The 20,636-nt window shown below is 39.6% G+C and overlaps 1 long non-coding RNA gene across 2 annotated transcripts in view; it reads right to left on the reverse strand.

The window, feature by feature from the left end:
* Positions 1-20,636, reverse strand: part of LOC148186598 (uncharacterized) — a 251,276-nt gene that overhangs the window by 77,439 nt on the left and 153,201 nt on the right. The gene's annotated exons all lie outside the window — the stretch shown is intronic.

Genomic DNA, 20,636 nt, shown 5'->3' on the forward strand with positions numbered 1-20,636 from the left:
ACATTGGAATACCAGTCTCCTCTCTATGGAAACCTGTCCATCACTGTCAGTATATAAATATTTAATATAGAAAATCAACCTGTGCCATAGTCAATGTGCTCAGTGTGTGTTTATGTCCTACCGGTTTATGGTGCTGCATTTCTATAAGTAATTTGGTCACGTACATACCTAGAGGACATCAGACATACCTCTCTGTGTGAGTGTGCATTGAGTTGCACGCCGTACTTCTTGCCTTGCTTTCAACAACATCAAGCTTACCCTGGCCCGCACTCTCACACACAGCCTTTAACATTTTGGCTGCATGAGCCTGATTGTTCCAAATGCCATTAAAAACATGTTGCTTTGTATGATCACTGATTGTGATCATCGTCAATTTTATATTCAGGGTTCCCACATATTTTCATGGACAAAAGTCCATGAAAATGGACTTTTGTCCATTTTCAATTACTTTTAAAGGACTTTTCAATTACTTTTCAATTACTTTTAAAGGACCAATGATAAAAAATAAAAATAAAAAAAACAGCTTCAAACTTTATCCAAATGTAATTTCAGCTAGCTAGAATACATGAAGAGAAAGATGGACTGCGAAGGGAAAAAAGCATAAACATATACTATGTGATAGTAAACAAATTGTTTCAACACATTGACACATGACACAGAAAATAAATTTGCCGGCATGTTACATTACATAAAAGGTTATCCATGAATGTTTACTTTATTAATTTAATTACATATATCCGCGACTTTTCCAAAAATTTTAACTTTCAATTTTTACTAATTCCATGACATATCCAGGCCAGGAAAATGTGACTGTGAAACTGCATGACTTTGCCAGGTTTTCTATGACAGTGGGAACCCTGCATACTTTAGAAAACAGAATAGGTACAATAGTCTGGAAGCCTAAATATTTTTTTCCATACTCTTTTTTTCCCCATTCCTATCTTGACCTAAAAATGACCTTAGGGAAATTTCATACTCTTCCATACTGCAGAGGAACCCTGTATAACATCTTTGGGGTTCCTTATCTCTCCTGCACAATGTATGCAATGTTTGTTGCTATTTAGTTAACTTTTAACTTCCATCATTTCCTTTGTGCTAATAAACTAAACTAAATAGGCAACAAAATACTGAGAAACATAACCATCCAGATAGGGTCATGAGACTGTGGCATGAGTCAGTGTGCAGTCGCCCTCAAATGCAGCTGACCATTATCTTTTTGTTTTTCCATTATCATGCCTTGCAATAACAGACTGAAATGCTCAGCCGCTGCCAGTGACGTGCTTCCTTCATGAGACCTTCACACCTACCTTCACAAATGACTCAGGTAACCTTTTTTGTTACTCACAATTATCAATAATTTTCTCTACTGTACGTTTGAACAACTTCCGTTTTCCGACCAACGTAATACACATGACCATTACTTGGAAAAAAACAGTGACCTCAAACTCTCTGCAGCCAACAGTTATATCATTTTGAATGACATTTAAATTCTAAGTTCTTAATTTACATTACAGAACATGTGATACTTGAACATGCAGGGACAAAATTAAGGCATTATTAGTGTGTGGATGTGTTTGTGTATGCAAATTAAACTGTATGCATTAGCCACTAAAGTCTAAGACAATGATCTATTTTGTTTGTCATAAATGTTAATCCTTAATTGATTTTGACTTTGCTGACAAACCTCCTTTGGTGCTCAGGATATTCTGTCTTTGTATCACTGTCTTGTTTGGATAAACAAGAAAGCTGGGTTATCAGCAGGCTTGGGTGGTATGTAATATTTCATACCTTCTTGAAATTTCACCAGTGTAGACTAAGTGTGTGGCACTAGTAATCTAGTTATGAAATAAATCCTTAATTCACCAAGTGTGATGAGATAAAAAAACAAAAAAAAACAACAAAAAAAAAACATTCCTTTATTTCCCATGGTCTCCTGCTGCAGGCCACCAGCTGTTTACAGTCCTATAACTTTTCCCTCCACCACTAGGTGTCAAGGTGTCTTTCAGTTAAGCTTTCTTTTCCACCAGTTAAGACCGGAGACTGAGCTCTGGTGGTGCATGCTATGCACTGCAAACAATGAGTTTAATAGAATGAGGAGCATCTGTATTCAGGACGATATTGAAAAACATTCTGTAATACCATGATGCTACACATGCCTAGCCAAAATACTCATACAGACAGTTAAAAGAAGACCTCAGATTTGGAGTGCAGCAAAAAAGCTCCATATGACAGGAAAGGCCTTATGTATTGGACAAACTAAATTTTACGCCTGATGATGGCGCTGGATGTAAACTTAAGGGCTGCAATTCTATTGTCCCAGGGAGATTTGGTTTCCTAGCCACTACAACACAGAAACATACACATATACACATTGTAACATACAGATATGGACAATCCATAACATCTTCATGAATACATTCATACCCCATCCAGTGTCCCAGTTCGCAGCAGTGTCAGCAAGGCAGTTTGTTCAGGGCTGCTATGGCACAAGGGACTAAACTCCTGCTGACGCCAGCTCTCTTCCATTTTAAAGTCCTGTATCTCTGACCAAATGGGAGCAATGTGAGGTGTTGATCGAGGGGGTGATCAGTGTCATTTGCTATTGTGGGTGTTACACTTGTGATGGCTCTGTGGTTCATGTCTGAGATACTGGGTGTGGGGAGGCAGTTGATTCTGGAGGCGGTGGGTGTGTGTTGTTATTGGAGATGGTTAACATGGGAAAGAAGCAGGGGGACAGCATGATGGGTTGAATACTTTTTTCATAGGCAACAACAGGAGTTGGGGGGGACAGACAGTCTCTGAATTTACGAATGACATGGAGCCTTTGCCGGTAATGTTTATGGATGAAGGTGAGGTTCAGTACAATGTGGTGAGTGTCTGATGTGCTAATGAGCATTACTGCTGTTTTGTCCACATTCAGCTGCAAGTAACTGTCAGTGCACTGTTGTGTGACAAGAAAAACAGAGTTTTGATAGGCTTGAACAGAGTTATCTGTTGTAATTGAGGTGAATTTGTTTCTAGTATTTAAAGTATGTAATGATGGATGAAGGGCTGGGACATTAATTTGTGGAGATGGTGTAAAAAAGGAGACTTAGGACAGAGCCCTGAGGGACTCCAGTGTTGGTGATGATGGTTAATGTTGATGTTCAATGTGAAAATTCAACAATAAAGGCAATAAGGCAACACTTAATTGATCTGCCTGAATTTTTAATAGGATTTAGCAAGACTTTCATGGTGAAAGCAACTTTTACATAATATAGTACACAAGCCAAGTTAGCCCTCCAAGATAATGGGTGCCAGCTGTGCTAACAATGGATGTGTTATAACATTTTGCTATCTTAGTAATACAAGGTTTTCTCTGCATTCTGAGCGGTTTTGAGGTATTGAGCTATAAAGTTTTCTGTTACAAATAACAACAATGATATGAACCTTTTTGTTTTGTATATAAAACGTACAAAAATGCAAACAACTGAAAAAAATACCTCACATAATGTTAATAAATTACTAAGTCGGAGGAAGAATATATCAATAACTCCATTTTGATAAAAATGTCAGATAGAACCTTATAATTCTAAAGTGATGATTCTTGTTGATGCCAGATATCAAACAAGATGCAGACACTATCGTATTAAGTTTAAGTTGAGCTCTAAATTCACTTCTAAACAGAAGGCAGAAGATGATGTTACCTCAGAGCCTGACCAGGCAAACCCTGTCTTGCTCTGAGCTGATGCCACTGTCTCACTCTGACTCGCTGTGGGTCAGGGTTCGCAGCTGACTGCACCCATCACAGATATCTTCCCCAAGTGGTCGTGGCAAATTAATGTAAGGTAATGATTACCCAAGATAACAGTATGAAAGTAAGAAAAGCTGACTACAGCTACTTTTGCGGACCAAAATTACCAAAATAAGACCCCCCACTGCTCGACTTGAGGAATCTCAGTCCAATGAGGGGTCTACGACTGATGACTCGAATCTTCAACTGTCTGGGGCAGTTGATGATGTTACTGTGCCTATTTTAATAGCATGTTGCTGATGAAATTATGGATGTGAGCCTCCTAAAATGTAACAAATATCATGGAAATTGATTCAAAAGTTGTTGAAACCAGAAAATGCCACCCCCATGGTGGTGCTAAGGCAGGCATGTCCAAAATCTGGCCCGGGGGCCAATCATGGCAAGTGATTTTATTTAGACGCTCCATGGCTTGTCTTTTGAAAGATAATATGTGACCTAAGCAAGTTACCTTTGCATTTTTGTCATGCACCTAATGTTGGCAAAACAATCATTATGTATTGACATGCTCCAAGTAGAAATTATGCAGGCAGAATTAATGTGTCTTTATAATTAAGCAGTAGACAAGCAAACAAATGTTACCTAAAAGTAGACAGTTTCCTGCACATTGGCAGATGTAGAGTTTGTCTTATCTGTACAGGATTTTTTCCCCCCAATAACCTATATGATGCAAAAAGCAGCTACTTTCCCGGGTATTTTCACATCTATCTAGCTGGTTCCCATTCAAAAAAAGTTATGACAACCTTACACTAACTGTTAAACAGTTCACAATATTTCAGTAAAAGCCTGAAATGTCAGACTACTGGTGGCACTGAAAAAAAAATTCAGGGGATCATCAAAATCAGTTGAAATGATCCTCTTGGAGAGCACGAATACCTCACCAACAACTGTATGGGTTGGCATGAAATTGGCCACAAAGTGGCTGACAGACAGTCCAACAAACAGGCCAAAATTGCCATTTCGACATCCAGTAGTATGGCTAAAAATAGATAATAAATGACCAGTTTTAACATAGGTTATCTTTTGGAAGGTTATGCCCATTAGTCTAGCAGAGTTTTCACTGTTTTCACTACATCTTTACACCCAAAAACTGACAAGCCTTACTAGGTCTTGAGGAGGATGGCCAACCTGCTTAAGAACAGTTATAAATATTTTAGTCTGTTGACAGCAGTGAGAGCACCCTATGAATAAAAGTAGCTCCAAAAACAAATAGCTTCAGAGCTAAATTATAAATACATAATATACTGAATGAATAGACTATTTTTTTGTACTGCTCATCTGTTTATCTGTTCCGAATGCCACACAGGAAGTTTAATTTGTACAGTGAACAGTGGAAGATAAGGGGTGACAGACAGGTGACTAATAGAGCTCTTTCAAGAAGGTGGCACCTGAATCCGAAAAATGATACAGAGTGATAAAAGACCTCAGATCAAATCTACTGATATTAAGTGTTTCCATGTATGGAGTGTTCATCACTTGTACTGATATCTTCACGCATTCATCACCCAATATTTACTTGGAACAAGTCATTTCCCACAGAAGCACACACTTATGCTATGAATGTGACAATTTGAGAGGAAATGTAAGGTAAGAAAAGCTAAACCCCAGATGATATGCTCAACAGGTTCAGAACATTATTTCTTTGTGAGAATCTATCTCCTGGTGATTCTAATGCGGTGGCCGTTATGCGCTCTCTTTACTTTTCGGGAATGATCAGCGGGGAGGTTGCCTCCAATCATTTTGTCTCTGCTGAACACCACAAGAATTGATGACACGCTCAATTGAAACTTTCCATCTGTGAGTATTCGGCACCATCAAATGCTGCTCGCAGGAGGTGCTTGAAAAAAGGCAACACCTGCTTCTCCATCTTTCAAACTGAAAGAACTCCTTTGTTCAGAAGCTGCATACTGAACTACTGACTGCCGTTGCCATGGATCAGCTCGGCTCTAAATAAACAGGCTTAATATTCTATGGAAATGTTTTACATCAGAGATCTTTAGAGGCTCCCAGATCTCTAAATAGATACGCATTAGACACCAAGTTTCATCATATAATTTGATAAGATTTTGTCTCTGTGGGGCCATATGGGAAATTCTATTTCCTGATGGCTCATTTTTTAATTGTACAACAACCTACACTATGTGTGAGAAGGCCATTAGAGCAGGGCTAGATACTGATGACACTGAAACTGATAATTAGAATTCCCACACTCTATAATGCCCCCTTACACTGCACTTACAATGTCTCACTTTGTCTAACTCTTGTCTTTTGTTGCTCTGTTCATAAAAGTTGTTTTAATGTCAAAAACACACAGGCCAAGTCAGGTTTGACTAACCTGTTCTTATTCCCAGGTATTTGTCAAATACTGACAGTTTGTCATGCCCATCGGCCTCTCATAGTGATGCATAGGGCACTCTTTGGTGTAGCTACATGACACACAGCAGAAACACATTGTAACATGTGGTTACTGTTGTGAAACTGTTACACTTAGGTCAGGCAACAAACTACTTGGTTAGGTTTAGATAAAGATCATGTTTTGGCTTTAAAAAAGTGAGATCGTCACGTAAGGTGAGTGATGTCAATGGGCCCCAACCGTATGTAAATTACATGACATTACATTAAATCAACAACACTGACTTTTGGTTTCACACAAGACATAAGTATATGAGATAGATTGAATGAATAATAGATATAGCTACCAGATAATGCTTTGTGAAATCCCATTTTGATGCCTGGAGTTTGGCATCTTGGCAATAACATCTTGGTTTTTTGAGCCAGAAGTGACCATATTTGGATGAGAGGGTGGAGCTGGGAAGGAGTGAGGGGTGGATCTGAACTATGGACAGTTTCATTGCCTGTAGACAGCATGTCATTCAAGCGTCCGAGCTCTTAAATTTATGTAATTTGGGGCTTTAGCAAAATGTATATGGATGAGTTATGTAAAAATCACCCTCCATACAAGGGCCATGGATGGAGATATTAACTACAGAGACCAAAACCGTTTTTTGGACCTGGCTGTAAAGATGTCTATTTTTTGCTGTCAAGTTGGGAATTTTAACATAGAGGTTGATTGACTATTTTGGAGCCAGCACATACATAAGTACATAAGTGATGTAACTGTCAGTTGCAAAAACACAGACTTTTGGTTTTACATAGGACACAAACTGTGATCTCCTGAATGAAGTCTGGTTCGTTGGATGCAGACATTCTCACTCTATATATCTCGTCACTTGCTCTCAGCGTCAAGTATTGGCTGTCATCCTCTAATCAGAAGGTCAGCAGTTCGATCCCCAGAGTGTGAGTGTGCACGAGTGGTTACTGTGTAGCACGTGGCACCTTGGTAGCCAAGGCCACTAGTGTGCAAATGTGTGTGTGAATGTGACATGTAGTGTAAAAGCGCTTTGAGTAGTCAGAAGACTAGAAAAGCGCAATACAAGTGCAGTCCATATACCATTTCTGGGTCAATATACTCCAAGGGGCATGACAAGGTGTCCATTTTTGACACCCTGGGAATAAAATCAGCCTGTCTGAATCACATTCAACCCAAGTCATAGTAATAGTTGAGTCTTCCAGAAAAACCCAGAACCAATGAGTAAAACCCCCAAGGACAGTCATATCTGGTCTGGAGCAGACCCAGTAATTAATTACACCATGACCACAAATGTCACATCACTGTCATGCTCCTGTGCTGACAGCGCTCACAACACTGAAGCAAATGTCTGTATTTGTTCAAGCTTCAAGCAGCAAACTTTCTGTGCAGTCAGGCCAGCAAATGTACAGTGTAAGTTGCAGTTTGTGTATGAATGAACACCGCAGCTTCTCAATACCTAAGAAATTCTTATGTCTCTAGGCAGAAGTGAAGGAGGAGTTTGGATTAAAAACCAGAGTGGAGTGTGTTGCTTTCTGCCTCTGCCCAAGAACAGATAATTATATTTATTCAGGGCCTTTTTCAGCATTAACCTTGCATTTACCCACTTATTGTCAAAAAAAAAATTGACTTAAAGTGCAAATAAACGCCTCAGGTTGCAGTTACGCCCATCGGATGCAGCTGAGATGCGAGCACGATGCACCACCAATTAACAAAGGGCAGTGATCAAAAAGAGTAGCAGAATATGTCCAGATAATCAACGTAATGCTTCTCACAGTTCACACGTTTCTTTAAAAACATTTTCTTCCTGTAATGACTGATGCACCTCATGATCAAAGCTGATGGCGAGTCACCTTGGATCAACACAGGTATGAAACATATTGACACACCAAAGACCTGTAGATATGGAATGGTACCCTACCAAATCCAAATTACCAACAATGCAGGTTTGACCTATGTTTCTATATCCTGGATTAAATTCAGCGTGAGATTATTCTCTTCATCACCTTTCAAGGGACCCCTTGGATTGGAACTTGGTCAAAGCCTTCGTGGGTCCTTATTGCACTCTGAAAATCCTAATATGACCTTTCCAAACTGTCTCAGTTCCCTAAGCTTTCATCCATCAATGTACTCTCTTATTGAGGGTTTCTTTTATTGGTTTCTACATTACTGGGGTCCATCAAAGATAACCCTAGCCTGACATTATGTACTACAATATCTGATAGTTAAGTTACTACTAATGACTACAGCCAAGATAAGACAATAATTGATGCATTTCAGTCAGCCACATCATATAGAATAAATAAGGTATTATTGAATATGTATTGACACATACAGTATGGTACATGTCGAAGATCTGAACTTGCCACCCCCCACAAGTAAGACTAAGCTCTGCACAGCAAAGGTTGAGAAGTGATGATAATAAATTCAGCCCTGGGGGAACATAGACACTGAGCCTCAAGGTGAGTGATGAGATGGAGGTAGGGCTTTCAGTATGAAGAGCTATATGAGCAGCAGCACAGGGAGCAATAGCAGCAAGTGATTCAAGTGAGCAGTTTGGCAGCTCCTAGGAGGTGATGATTGCCATTGGCCAAGACTCATGAGAGTTTTGGTGATTAGGTGGTGACAAATACATCATTCCAAAAATGGCTGAAATGTGGAAGTACTGAATACAACAACCATTAAGCTCAGAATCACACTTGCCAATACAATACCATAGAGAGTATTCTAACTTTACTATGGCTTTACTTCTCGGCCCGGCATCTGCAAAGCTATAAACAACATCAGCTCGACAGGATAGAGAAGACGGCTGGCAGAATCATTGGTGCCCCTCTCCCCTTTGTGCTGGAGAAATACCACCAGCGCTGTGCTCGAAAAGCCTCCAGCATTATCCTGGACCCCCACAACCCATCCCACAAACTGTTTTCCCTCTTGCCATCGGGAAAGAGGTACCAGAGCATCTCTGCCAAATCCAGCAGAATGCTAAATAACCTCTACCCACAGGCAATCAGGATTACTAATAAACTCTACTGCCTGCCATGTCAGCATTGAACAAAACATTGCATCAAATGCACCTGTGCTGCACTGAGCTCTTTATATTTGTTGCAAATTCAAATTTAAATACTTTAATGTCTGTGCTGATATGTATGCCGCACCTATACTTTTATTTCTTTTCCTTAAATTAAGTTTTAGATCTAGTTTAAACATAAAGTTTTAATATACATAATTATTTTAGCATATTTTTTGTCATTTTCTGTTACACTGCTGTGGACTGGGACAACAGTATTTCCCCTTTTTATGTATGCAGATGCATAAGAAAAATGACAAAAAAAATTGAATATTAAATCTTAAATCAACCATACCATTTTCAGACTTCTGTTTATTATTGCCCTTTACCGGTTTCACCCGGGGTCACAATTCTTCTGTATTACTCCCAATTTATGGCCAATTTTATGACCTTTTTCCCCCTTTTTGTTAACCTGTTTCTTGCACTGCACAGTCTGTATAAGCAAAGCCTTACAACTCTAAAAGTCTCCTGATTCTTCCCCATTGGCACTTCCCCATATCTCCCTTTTTCTCTGACCCTCTGGAGCCGGAGAGGGACACCCAACAGGCTGGCATGAGTTGGCTGTGCCACCTCACGGGCATGAACCAAAAACTAAAGCAAAGTAACATTTTAACATAGAAACAGCGATGCAGTGTACTTATTTTGTTATTTTCATACTTTAAAAGTCACCAGAATGCACGAAACAAATAGCAATATTCTCTGGCGGTGACCCAGACACACCTCGCTTTGGTTTCAAAATTCCTCCCTATTTTTGAGGTCTCAAGGTTGGCAGTTATCCTCAGGATATTAACAGATAAATTCTTTAGCATTGCACTCTTATTGTTGGACAATGTGTCAAAATTGATGAAACAGAGATATTGTCTTTGTCATTCCACACATTCTCCTTTCTTGAAAAAATTCAAATGGAGCACTGACAGTATGGTCAAAAATTCAGGGGCATTATGCTTGTAGTGGGCTAGCGACTCGTGTCGCCTCCAGCCTGCAGCAGAGATAAGCAGTAGGCCACAAAGTTCTGTTTATTTCACTTTTTTCTAACTCCATAAACCCCCGATTTCTTTTAGTATCAAGCTGACTCAAATGACATCACTTGAGGTAGTTTATCACACTTCACACAGCTTGCTCTGGAGACACTTAAGGCTTTATACACCTTTTTTTAATTAACACATGCAGCAGTATATGAGAACAGACAGACAGTTACAAACTAGCATGTTAATATATTCAAATGCTACTGTATATTGGAGTTGCCAGATTTAATGATAAATGGTTGTAGCCTAAATGATGACAAATGCTATACAAACTTATTCATGTCTTTGTGGAATCCAAAATGTTTTGTGATTATAATAGAAGGTTGTAGTGCCTAATGTGAAAACTGTATCTATTATGGATAAAGCATGTTCTAAATTTATTAGATAGCTTATTTCCCCTTAAGTCAAAAAACTGATTTCAAAATAATTCACGAGGCTTAGTTTTTTAAATTTCTTTAAGAAAAAAATAAAAAAAGGTTAATTTAAAGCAGACCCTTGTGCCTTTTGTGATGCACATAAAACACACAAACACGTTTTTCTAATGCCCTGTGTCTACAGCATCTTGGTTAGATTTTAGAAAAATTGATATTATTTCAGGTAAATGACATTCCAACTTTTGGGATTTCTCATATTCATTTCTATATGGATAATTCAAACTCCTCTATTTCAGACATGATAAATGTGATCATTCATTGTAGCAAATCAATGCATCAAAAGCTTTCCTTCATTTGGTTTATCAATGATTTCAAAATACTCTTCTCATCACTTAAAAAACTATACTCAAGTAAAATAGCAAGAAAGATTTGTGCTGATTAAGAAAGGTAAGACAGTGACGAGACCTGCTTCATGTTACAAACCAGTGCTATCAGTGCTAAATCAGTCCTACACTGTTCAGCACGTCACATGTGGCCTGTTTGCCCAATACCTGCTAATGTGTGCTTACCGATCTGTTGTGGTGAAGAGGGAGCTGAGCCGAAGGGCAAAGCTCTCGATTTACCGGTCGATCTTCGTTCCTACCCTCACCTATGGTCACGAGCTTTGGGTAGTGACCGAAAGAACAAGATCGCGGGTACAAGCGGCCGAAATGAGCTTCCTCCGTAGGATGGCTGGGCTCTCCCTTACAGACAGGGTGAGAAGCTCGGTCATCTGGGAGGAGTTCGGAGTAGAGCCGCTGCTCCTCCGCGTTGAGAAGAGTCAGATGACGTGGCTCGGGCATCTAATTAGGATGCCTCCAGGATGCCTCCGTGGTGAGGTGTTCAGGGCACATCCCACCAGTAGGAGGCCCCGGGGAAGACCCAGGACACGCTGGAGAGACTATGTCTCACAGCTGGCCTGGGAACGCCTCGGGGTCCCCCGGGAAGAGCTGGACGAAGTGGCCGGGGAGAGGGAAGTCTGGGCTTCCGACCGACCCCGGATAAGCGGAAGAAAATGGATGGATGGATGGATGGATGGATGGATGGTGTGCTTACCTTATTTCTCATCCATATGTTCAGGAGGTTTTTACTCAAATTATCTGCACAGGTCTCTTCCTCTCAAAAACAAACAAAGCCAGTGATTTCAACCCGTAAAAGCATCGAATAAAGCAATTTAATGTTAAAAAAAAAATCAGCATATCTCCAACACTGTTTGGCGTGTTCCACACAGGGTGCTGACATAACACTGGCTCACTTTTTTGTCTAATAACTTAAGATCCAGATGTTCAGGAAGTTTTTATCTGGAGCTGAATTATCCACAGAGGTCGCTTTCTCTCAAAAAACAAATGAAAACGGTGATTAAAACTAGTAAAACACTAAACAAAGCAGTTACTATGGCAGCTAACTCGAAAACACAAAAGGCTCGTTCTAAAGCCAGTGTTTGGTGTGTCCATTCTGGGCTATAGAGACATGGCGGTGCAATATGGCGATCTCCTTAGGGCCCACTTCCCATGTAGGTCAGCTCATTCTAAGGTACATATACACAAAGGTTAACGTAGTTCTTGTATGCCATTCAATTTCTGCCAGTATAATCCCCTAAATCCTACACACAGGACATTTAACGTGCTTTTGCATATGCTCTATTTCTGCTCAGAGAAATAAGGAATCATCAGGCCAGTACGAATAAATCACACATAATTACAAATTAGTGAGGGCTTATAGAGTAATTTCTTCGGAAAAGGGTTCTGTTTGGTTCATGAGACTGCCATATTATGAGCTTTCATGTAAAAAGGTTTGGGGCACCACAATCATTTCAGCATTTTCACATTTTCTTTCATCTCGTTATCTTCCCCACCGCTCATATTCACGGCTCCCGTAATGTGTAATAGGAGCCATGACTTCTGGTTGATCAGCAGAAATAGCAAAGGCTGAAGCCTTCAAACCGGCAGTTGTGTGCTGAAGTACGCAGCTAACGATAAGGTATGAGTTCCAATAAGAGTGCAACATATGAGAACTACAGCAGCTAATGGCCTGAAACAAAAGCAGTGGAGTCACTTTAGACGCGAACAGAAGGAAAACAGAGGGAGAGTGAACAGTTGATGGGGTCTACAAACAGTCTGATGAGACACAACTCTTGCTATAACTGTGTCCATGAAAACTGGCATTCCCTACAATTTGCCACAACATTAGTTCCATTACAATAGAGTGGAGGTAATGGCATTGATAATTAGATTGTTTAGATGTATAAAAGTAGTGGCCAGAGGGTACATGGGTAAATTTCTTTATGGAGAAGTGATTTTTATAGGTGGAGTGGAGAGGGATGACAGCCAAACATCTCTAACACTGTAAAGGCTAATTCTTGTCTTTCTATCTTCGTTGTTGAGACAGCCTTGAAAATCTGTTTTAAAACAGTGCTGATGGCAATCAATTGACCCTCACAGGTGAGCCAAGGTAGCTTAAAGTGATGACAGTATTAGGATTTAAATCATTAACTTCGGGAAAAATCTATAACCCTAGAAAAGACATATAGTATAGTAAAATCTGTTTTAGTGCGGTAATAAAGATTTTACTATAGTTTAAAGATTACGTGTAAAGTGAAACTACAAAAAAAAGTGCGTACATTAATACATTCACATTCCCAGCATGCCCCTCCTTTTGAAGGCAGAAATGTTTCAATTTTCTGCAGCTCCACCGACACTGTGAGCTGACACTTCTTATGACTAATCAAAGAATTTCTTTGGTACAACAAATACTATTTTTTTAAGATTCCACTAAAGTTTAAAGTGTATGCGTGTAGTGTAACTACAAAAAAATGAACTTACAGTTATACATTCACTTTCCCAGCATGCTTGTGATTCCTCAGGTGAAACTCTTTCCCATTCTAGCAAGTCCACTGATACTGTGAGCTAACATTTTTTATGACCAATCAGATATTTTCAGAGGCACAATAAATACTATATCTTATGTAAGAAATATTTCACTTGAGTTTTAAGTTCAAGTGTAAAGCGTAACTACAAAAAAATGTACATACGGTAATAAATTCATACCTCAGCATGCCTCTTCTTCCTCAGGCTTTCCATTTTTCAGCAATTCCACTGACACTGTGAACTAACATTTCTTACTACCAATTATTTTCAGATGTACAAAAAATACTGTAATTGAGGCAATAAAGATTCTTCTAAAGTTTGAACTGTGAGTGTAAAGTGTAACTACAAAAAAAGTGAGTACAGTAACACATTCACATTACCAGCATGCCTCTTCTTCCACAGGCTGAAATCTTTCCATTTTCTGCTGGTCCACCGACACAGTACGCTGACATTTCTTAGGACCAATCAAAGACTTTCTGAGGTACAGCAAATACTTTATTTAACATTTTCACTTAAGTTTGAAGTGTTAGTCACACATGTAACATGTGGCAACATGTGTAACATATAAAAAAATGTACTTACAGTAATATATTCACATTCACAGCATTCCTTTAATTCCTCAGGTGGAAATCTTTCCATTTTCAGTTATTCCACTGACAGTGAGCTCACATTTTTTATGACTGATCAAAATTTTCTGAGGTATAACAAATAATGTATTGGAGGTAATAAAGATTTCACGTTAAGTTTAAAGTGTAAATGTAAAGTGTAACTACAAAAAATGTACATACAGTCATACATTCACATTCCCAGCATGCCCCTTCTTCCTCATGCTGAAATCTGTCCATTTTCAGCCATTTCACTGACACTATGAGCTGACATTTTTATGACCAATCAAAGATTTTCTGAAGTACAAGAAATCCTATATCTGATGTAAGTAATATTTCTCTTATGTTTAAAGTGTAAGTATAAAGTGTAACTACAAAAAAAATGTACCTGTAGTAACACATTTATACTCCCAGCATGCCTCTCCTTCCTCAGGCTGATACATTTCCATTTTCAGAAATTCCTCTGACACTGCGAGCTGACATTTCTTATGACCAATCAAAGATTTTCTGAAGTACAACAAACAGTATATTTTTTCTGCCGCGCTGTTTAATGTTCTGGATGATTACCTCTGTTCCAGCAGTCTGTGCTGACATGTTTAGCCAGTGCATCTATTTTCCCACGCTGAGAGGGTAAAAGACTTAAAGGGGTTTGGGAGGACTGGATTAACTGAGAGGCAAATGGGCTGTGATGGGATGTGATGAGCCAATGAAAACAGCAAGCGCTGAGGAGGCAGCGACCGTCGGATAGAAGCTCCTCCGGGACTGACTGTGCATTAGTGCATCCTCAGTGGTTAATGCGTCCCTCAGTCTGCATAGGTAGAGAGCTCTGCAGCATGTTTGTCTCCTTATGACGAAGAAGCCTTGTCTTTCTGGATCACTTGTTAAGCCCTCAACATATGCATTACCCTGGGGAGACGCACACTCCCTCAGACAGTGAGTTATGTATAAATAGAGCATAATGCTTGCAGATTGTGACGATAGGTTCAGTCCCTCTTGGTGGAAAGTTGGAACAGGTAATGTGAGCGATTTAAGTGGCTTTGAATATTGTGTTTGGAGCTAAATGCATTCATTTAAGCATCAGAGAATGAGACAATGTCTTGGGACTGTGACACATATCAGAGGCGCCTATAGTTAGCAGTAAGACAGGGATGTGAGGGTACCGAAATGAGGGAGCATTATAAAGGTAAAGCAGATTCATTATGTTGTCAAACAAATGCAGTTTACTTCTTGCTTCTATTGTTTCGGCACTTAAGGGTCACAAGTACGATACATCAGTGTAGAGCTGCATCTCAATGGATGTCAAGAGTAAAATAGCAGGCTGTGATTTGTATGCATTTACAACAAATCTCAGGTGTAACTGGTTACCAGGATACTGCTTTCCACCTCTTTCAGACAACAGTTTTCTTATTTTTACTCTTTCACCCTGCCAGCAAGTGATTCACCGCCTCTAATAGAAGATGAATGGGGGGTATCTGCTCCCCCTTTGCTTGCCACACTCAATCTAGTTGTACAGTATCATAAAGTGCAAATCAATGGTCTCTTAATGGGGGGGGCAGATTGATTTGATTGGGGCAGGTATAAAGAAAATGTCACAGTTATTATCCACAAAAGGCTGCTACAACCCTGTTTTTTTTTTTTTTGTTTTTCTTCCATACAATAAATCGACAGCAATCCGGCGGATTTTTATATATTTGGATGTTTCGCATAGTATGTATCAGTGTCTAGTTTTTCTTCAATAAACTGCAAATTTAGCCACCAGCGTATGAGATGGTTTATGGTCTTGTTAACAGGTTTTACTTGTAATATGATTCACCAGTAGCTGGTAATTTAAAGGAATGGCTCTTTGTTTTGGGTAAAATGCTTAGTTGTTTTCTTCCCCAGAGTTGGATGACATGATTGATGCCATTATCATGTTTGTGGAATGCTCACCTCCTCATTAAAGACTAGGTTTTTAGTAAGCCATATCGCAGCCCTGTCGCAAGCAGAAAGTGTCGGCACTGTACTTTTCTGAAAACCATAAATGCATTACATTTGCATATTTGAGACAAAAGGTTTCTAAAGTGACGTGGCATCTGAGCTGACTTTGTAAGTGAGAGGTGAAGGGGATGATGGATGGAGACAACTGCAGACCACTGATCAAAACAACAAACTTATTGAATCATCCAGCTTTTTAGGCACCAAACGTGGGTGTTCTGTAGTGTTCCCACACTGTTTTTACAATGGCTTTTGAAGCACAAAACTAAGGTGTTTTGTGGCAATCTGTGGCTGTTTTTCCAGTGGCTTTTAAGGGCAACAGACATGGGTGTTTTGTTCTTTTAAGGCGACAGACATAGGTATTATGTCGTAATCTATTCTTGTTTTTTAGCTGTTTTTTACCAAGACATAGCTTATTTTCTAGTGAAGATTGTTCCTCCAAAACTGGATATTTTAAGCCAAAACATGATCTTTTCTTAACCATAATGAAGTTGTTTATGTACTTAACAAAATGTTAACCTTTGTGTTGTTAAAACATGAAGTTTCAACACATCCACTACATATTTATGAGCAAATGTAACGTAAAACACCAACATTTTTTTTCTTGCCATTGGGTTGCATACGTGGAATCGTACCGTGGAAACACTCGATCTGCAAGACTGCTAAGCAAAATTTCAGACATGCCAGAAATCCAACTGATGGCCCAAACAGCCAGATCCTTGATCATTCAGGCAGTTAACTGCATTGTTCCTTCCCTCAACATGCACACATAATGACAAACAATCAAGCAGAAATTCAGCATGATTCTGAATTTAAATGTAGGTGACCAATTCAGTCATAAGATAAAACTAATTCTGTGTCCTTCCATCTTAATAAACCATATTTCAGTTGCAGAATCATCCAATGAGACTGGCATGAAACTACAGATTTGCTAAGATACAGTGTGCCTTGAGAAGCAGGCATAGGTTTCCTCTATCTGGTGTGACCGCACCACCTGAGAGCCCTGACTGCCACAGGGCAGAGACTGGCAGAGCCAAAAAGAAGTCAAGAAGGGTTGACACCTTGTCATCTGAATTTCCTTAAATTAAGGTGCTTCTGATGGGTTTCAAACATGGCAATAGCATACCAGCTCCAGGACATAGCAATGCCCCAAGAGGGTCAAGTGCTCCTTGCAGCCGCTGTACCCTAAAATTTAGAATACTCTCACATATGACCACATTCTTAGTGTCCAGGTTTTGAGCATATATCAGAGGAAGATGGGTATCATTTTATTTACAGTATAGATAATATTTTTTCTTTTACTATCATTATGTTTTATTCATTATGCAGAAGGTTGTGTGCCATCCGAAATTTAACATTGAGGAGACTTCAGGACGAGTCATTTTAGTGGCACATACTTACTATATACTCGCCACTTTTATTCTATGGTAACATTAGGGAAAAGGGACCAAAAGTTTAACAACAGGAATTCAAGAAAATGTTGGGAAATCTTGAATGCATGAAAGCAGATATTATTCTGATATTATTTAAACAGTAGGATCTAGTCTGGGTTGGCAAAATCAGATGAATTAACCTCTAATACCTTTTTAAAAAACATTTTCTATTTGCCATGATACCTTCTTGCTTAGCATCACTGGGCAGGTTGGCGGTGAAAATGTAGATCCTTTTGTCCTACTATTGAAAGGGATAGGTCAGATTTTTTTTAAGAAATGGATTGTATGAGGTACAGATATCATCAGTGCATTACTTACAGTAGATGGCGCTTGGCATGACCCCTGCGTGGAGAAGCAGACAGGAGTACCACCTTAAAATTCTAGGCCAAGTCCATATGGACACTCCATTGTTTGCAAAATCCCCATCCGCTCAACTTCTGTTATAGAAAATCTCTGTTCAAATGAAGACACAAAACACAACTAAAACACAACTGTCAAAAGCATTCCAAACCAAAAGTCGCTAACTTTTAAGCCATGTTGGCCAAATACGCAAGAAAGAAGAGGAAGTGGTTGACTCATCAGAAGCCTGAAAAATTCTATTACTCAAAGGCTACCTCAAGCAGTGACCATAGCGCGTTCTGACTCCTCTGGTCCTTGATATAGTGAAAGAGTAACTGTAGGTTTATGAGTTAACATGTAAAAAGTTGTGCAAGGTTAAAGCTAGCATTATTTTGGTCATGTCCACAATTGCACAAAATGTCCCCACATTTGGGACACCTCACAAAGGAGGTAATAGATTCCCCATCTACATGTCAACACTGAAACAGAGTTTTTGAAAAGCCTTACCTTGAACAGAGTTGTCCTAAAGATCCATTTTGAATGGCCTAAAACTTCTGACAAAAGGCTAAAATGCTATATTTTCAAATTAACCTGTGTACTATGCTTGTAGACAAGGCCACATAATAAAATGAAAAGTGCACAATACACACTATTGGGAGTATTTTTTACCGTTTTACCTTGCTGCCAGACGGCCCTTTTCAACTGGGAACTAAAACCTTTATATCAATCTGCATTATACTGTCTTAAAAGCCACCAGATTCCTTTGAAAAAAAAACAGTAAGCTGCTCTATCTATCACTTGGCTTGTTTGTGTTATTGTGTGATTTTGGTGTTTTTTAAGGGGTTAGTTCCGATTCATCAGTGTCACACATAACACAGAGAAACAAAGAGACTGAGCCAGCCATAGACAAACAACAACTGTGTTCTGCAAGGTAAAATTGCTGTTTCTGTCTTTGGAGTCTGGCTTTGAAGGTCGATGGATATAATGGCTTCAGTTCCACATTGGACAAAGCTGTCTGACAGCAAGGTAGGTGGTTTAAATACATTTTGCTGGTGCACCCTGTCCACAAAACGTTCTCAACTGAAGTCCTCACATATTGCTGTTTTGCATTGGGATTCCACTCCTACGTGCTACAATTTAGGTATCCTTTTGCCTTTGATTTACATTCCAAGATACAGCTGCTGTGATGTCAACACAAGCACATGCGCGTGGCTATATTTGAGCAACAACAGTAGATGGCGTATGCGTATGTGTATGCGTGTGCGTGTGCGTGTGCGTGTGCGTGTGCCTATGCGTATGCGCTTGATGATGCCAGGATGTCATCAAATGCATACGCTTGCATGAATGGTTAGGATTAGAGGTAAGGTGCAGAAAAAACTCCATATTCATTTTGGAAGTGAACACCAGACTCAGGCATGAAAGTCCGAGGCCCATCTGATCCATCCACCACCACTCCCTATAGGGACCATCGTGCTCCTTATATTACGTAGTTACCAGACATAGCTTAGCTTCCGTTGTGGTACTTGTTTTCCAAACTGGGGCTGTGTCGTCCGTCCTCTACTGTCTGTATTACACTATACACAATGGGCAGGTACCTCACACAACCCCACTCCAAAAAATTAAAACTATTCCTTTAAGCTCCAAAGTGCCAAACGTACAAAGGTTAACACCAAAATGCACCTTCACACTGTTACAGACTGGAAGGATTCCTTCTAGGCCAAAGTCTAGCCTTTGTCAGACGTCGTTTCCAGCAGGATTGTTCTCCATTGTGTCAGAATGATTCCGGGAACAGGACAGATTTTTACAGTCACAGATTTTTTAGGGGAAAGAACGTTTGCCGCTTCAATGTGCTGCCAAAAACTCTGCAGGAGTTGAGTGACATTATCGCACCAGTGCGTATGAACAGAACATTCCCAACCCCTTTATGAACCCCGGCCTGGATTGAAAATGCTCTGGAGGCAAACAGGGATAATACCTCCTACTACTACTGCCAGATGTGCCTTAATAAAGTAGACACAGGCGCTCTAACAGTCTGAACACTGTTGAGTTTCGTCTGTCTGTCCATCCTTGTGTAAAGCTTGACTCAAGCACCCACTTCAGAGATTCTTGCAAGCCTTGTCACTGATAAGAGACAATGTCCCATTAAATATTCTCTTTGTTGTCTTTTCAGTGTTGCTTTTGAATGTTAATGTTGAAGTGCAATATGACTCATTCATGTTTGTATTACATTCAAACTCTGTTGTTAATTCAAAGTCTTTCAGAGCCAAACTGAAATGTCTACAATACTAATACTACAAATACACCTTTGATATGATCAGGGTGCGCAATCTCTGTCTTGACGCATCAAAGCCGGCAAAAACACTCCGGCTGAAACAGAAGTAACAATAAGGCATTAAAGAAATTCTCCGGGGGAATCGTGGCTTCAAAAGAAAGGATATGTTAACAGAGCCTGCCTGAAATGGTTATTGATTTTATGCTCATGTGAAACAAGTACAGACTCTTTTAATAATTTCGATGCACAACCCCTAGATTTAATCTGGTCAACAGGCAAACCGATCAATACATTTTCATCTCCATCAGCTCACGGTTGTGTAATGCCTGCTCTTATTTCCAGCATTCTTCATCCCACCTAAGCCCACATCTTAGCAGATTTTCTCCGCTTCCGTCTGTATTAGGGTTTTCATCACTTTTTCTACTAAGCTGTCATTTTGTTCAGCCCTGCCTGTGTCAGTGTGTGTGTATGTTCTGTACTGCT

Source organism: Plectropomus leopardus, chromosome 17 (assembly GCF_026936395.1).
Source record: "Plectropomus leopardus strain MGB_pleo_1.0 chromosome 17, ASM2693639v1, whole genome shotgun sequence".
NCBI classification, from domain to species: Eukaryota; Metazoa; Chordata; class Actinopteri; order Perciformes; family Serranidae; genus Plectropomus; species Plectropomus leopardus.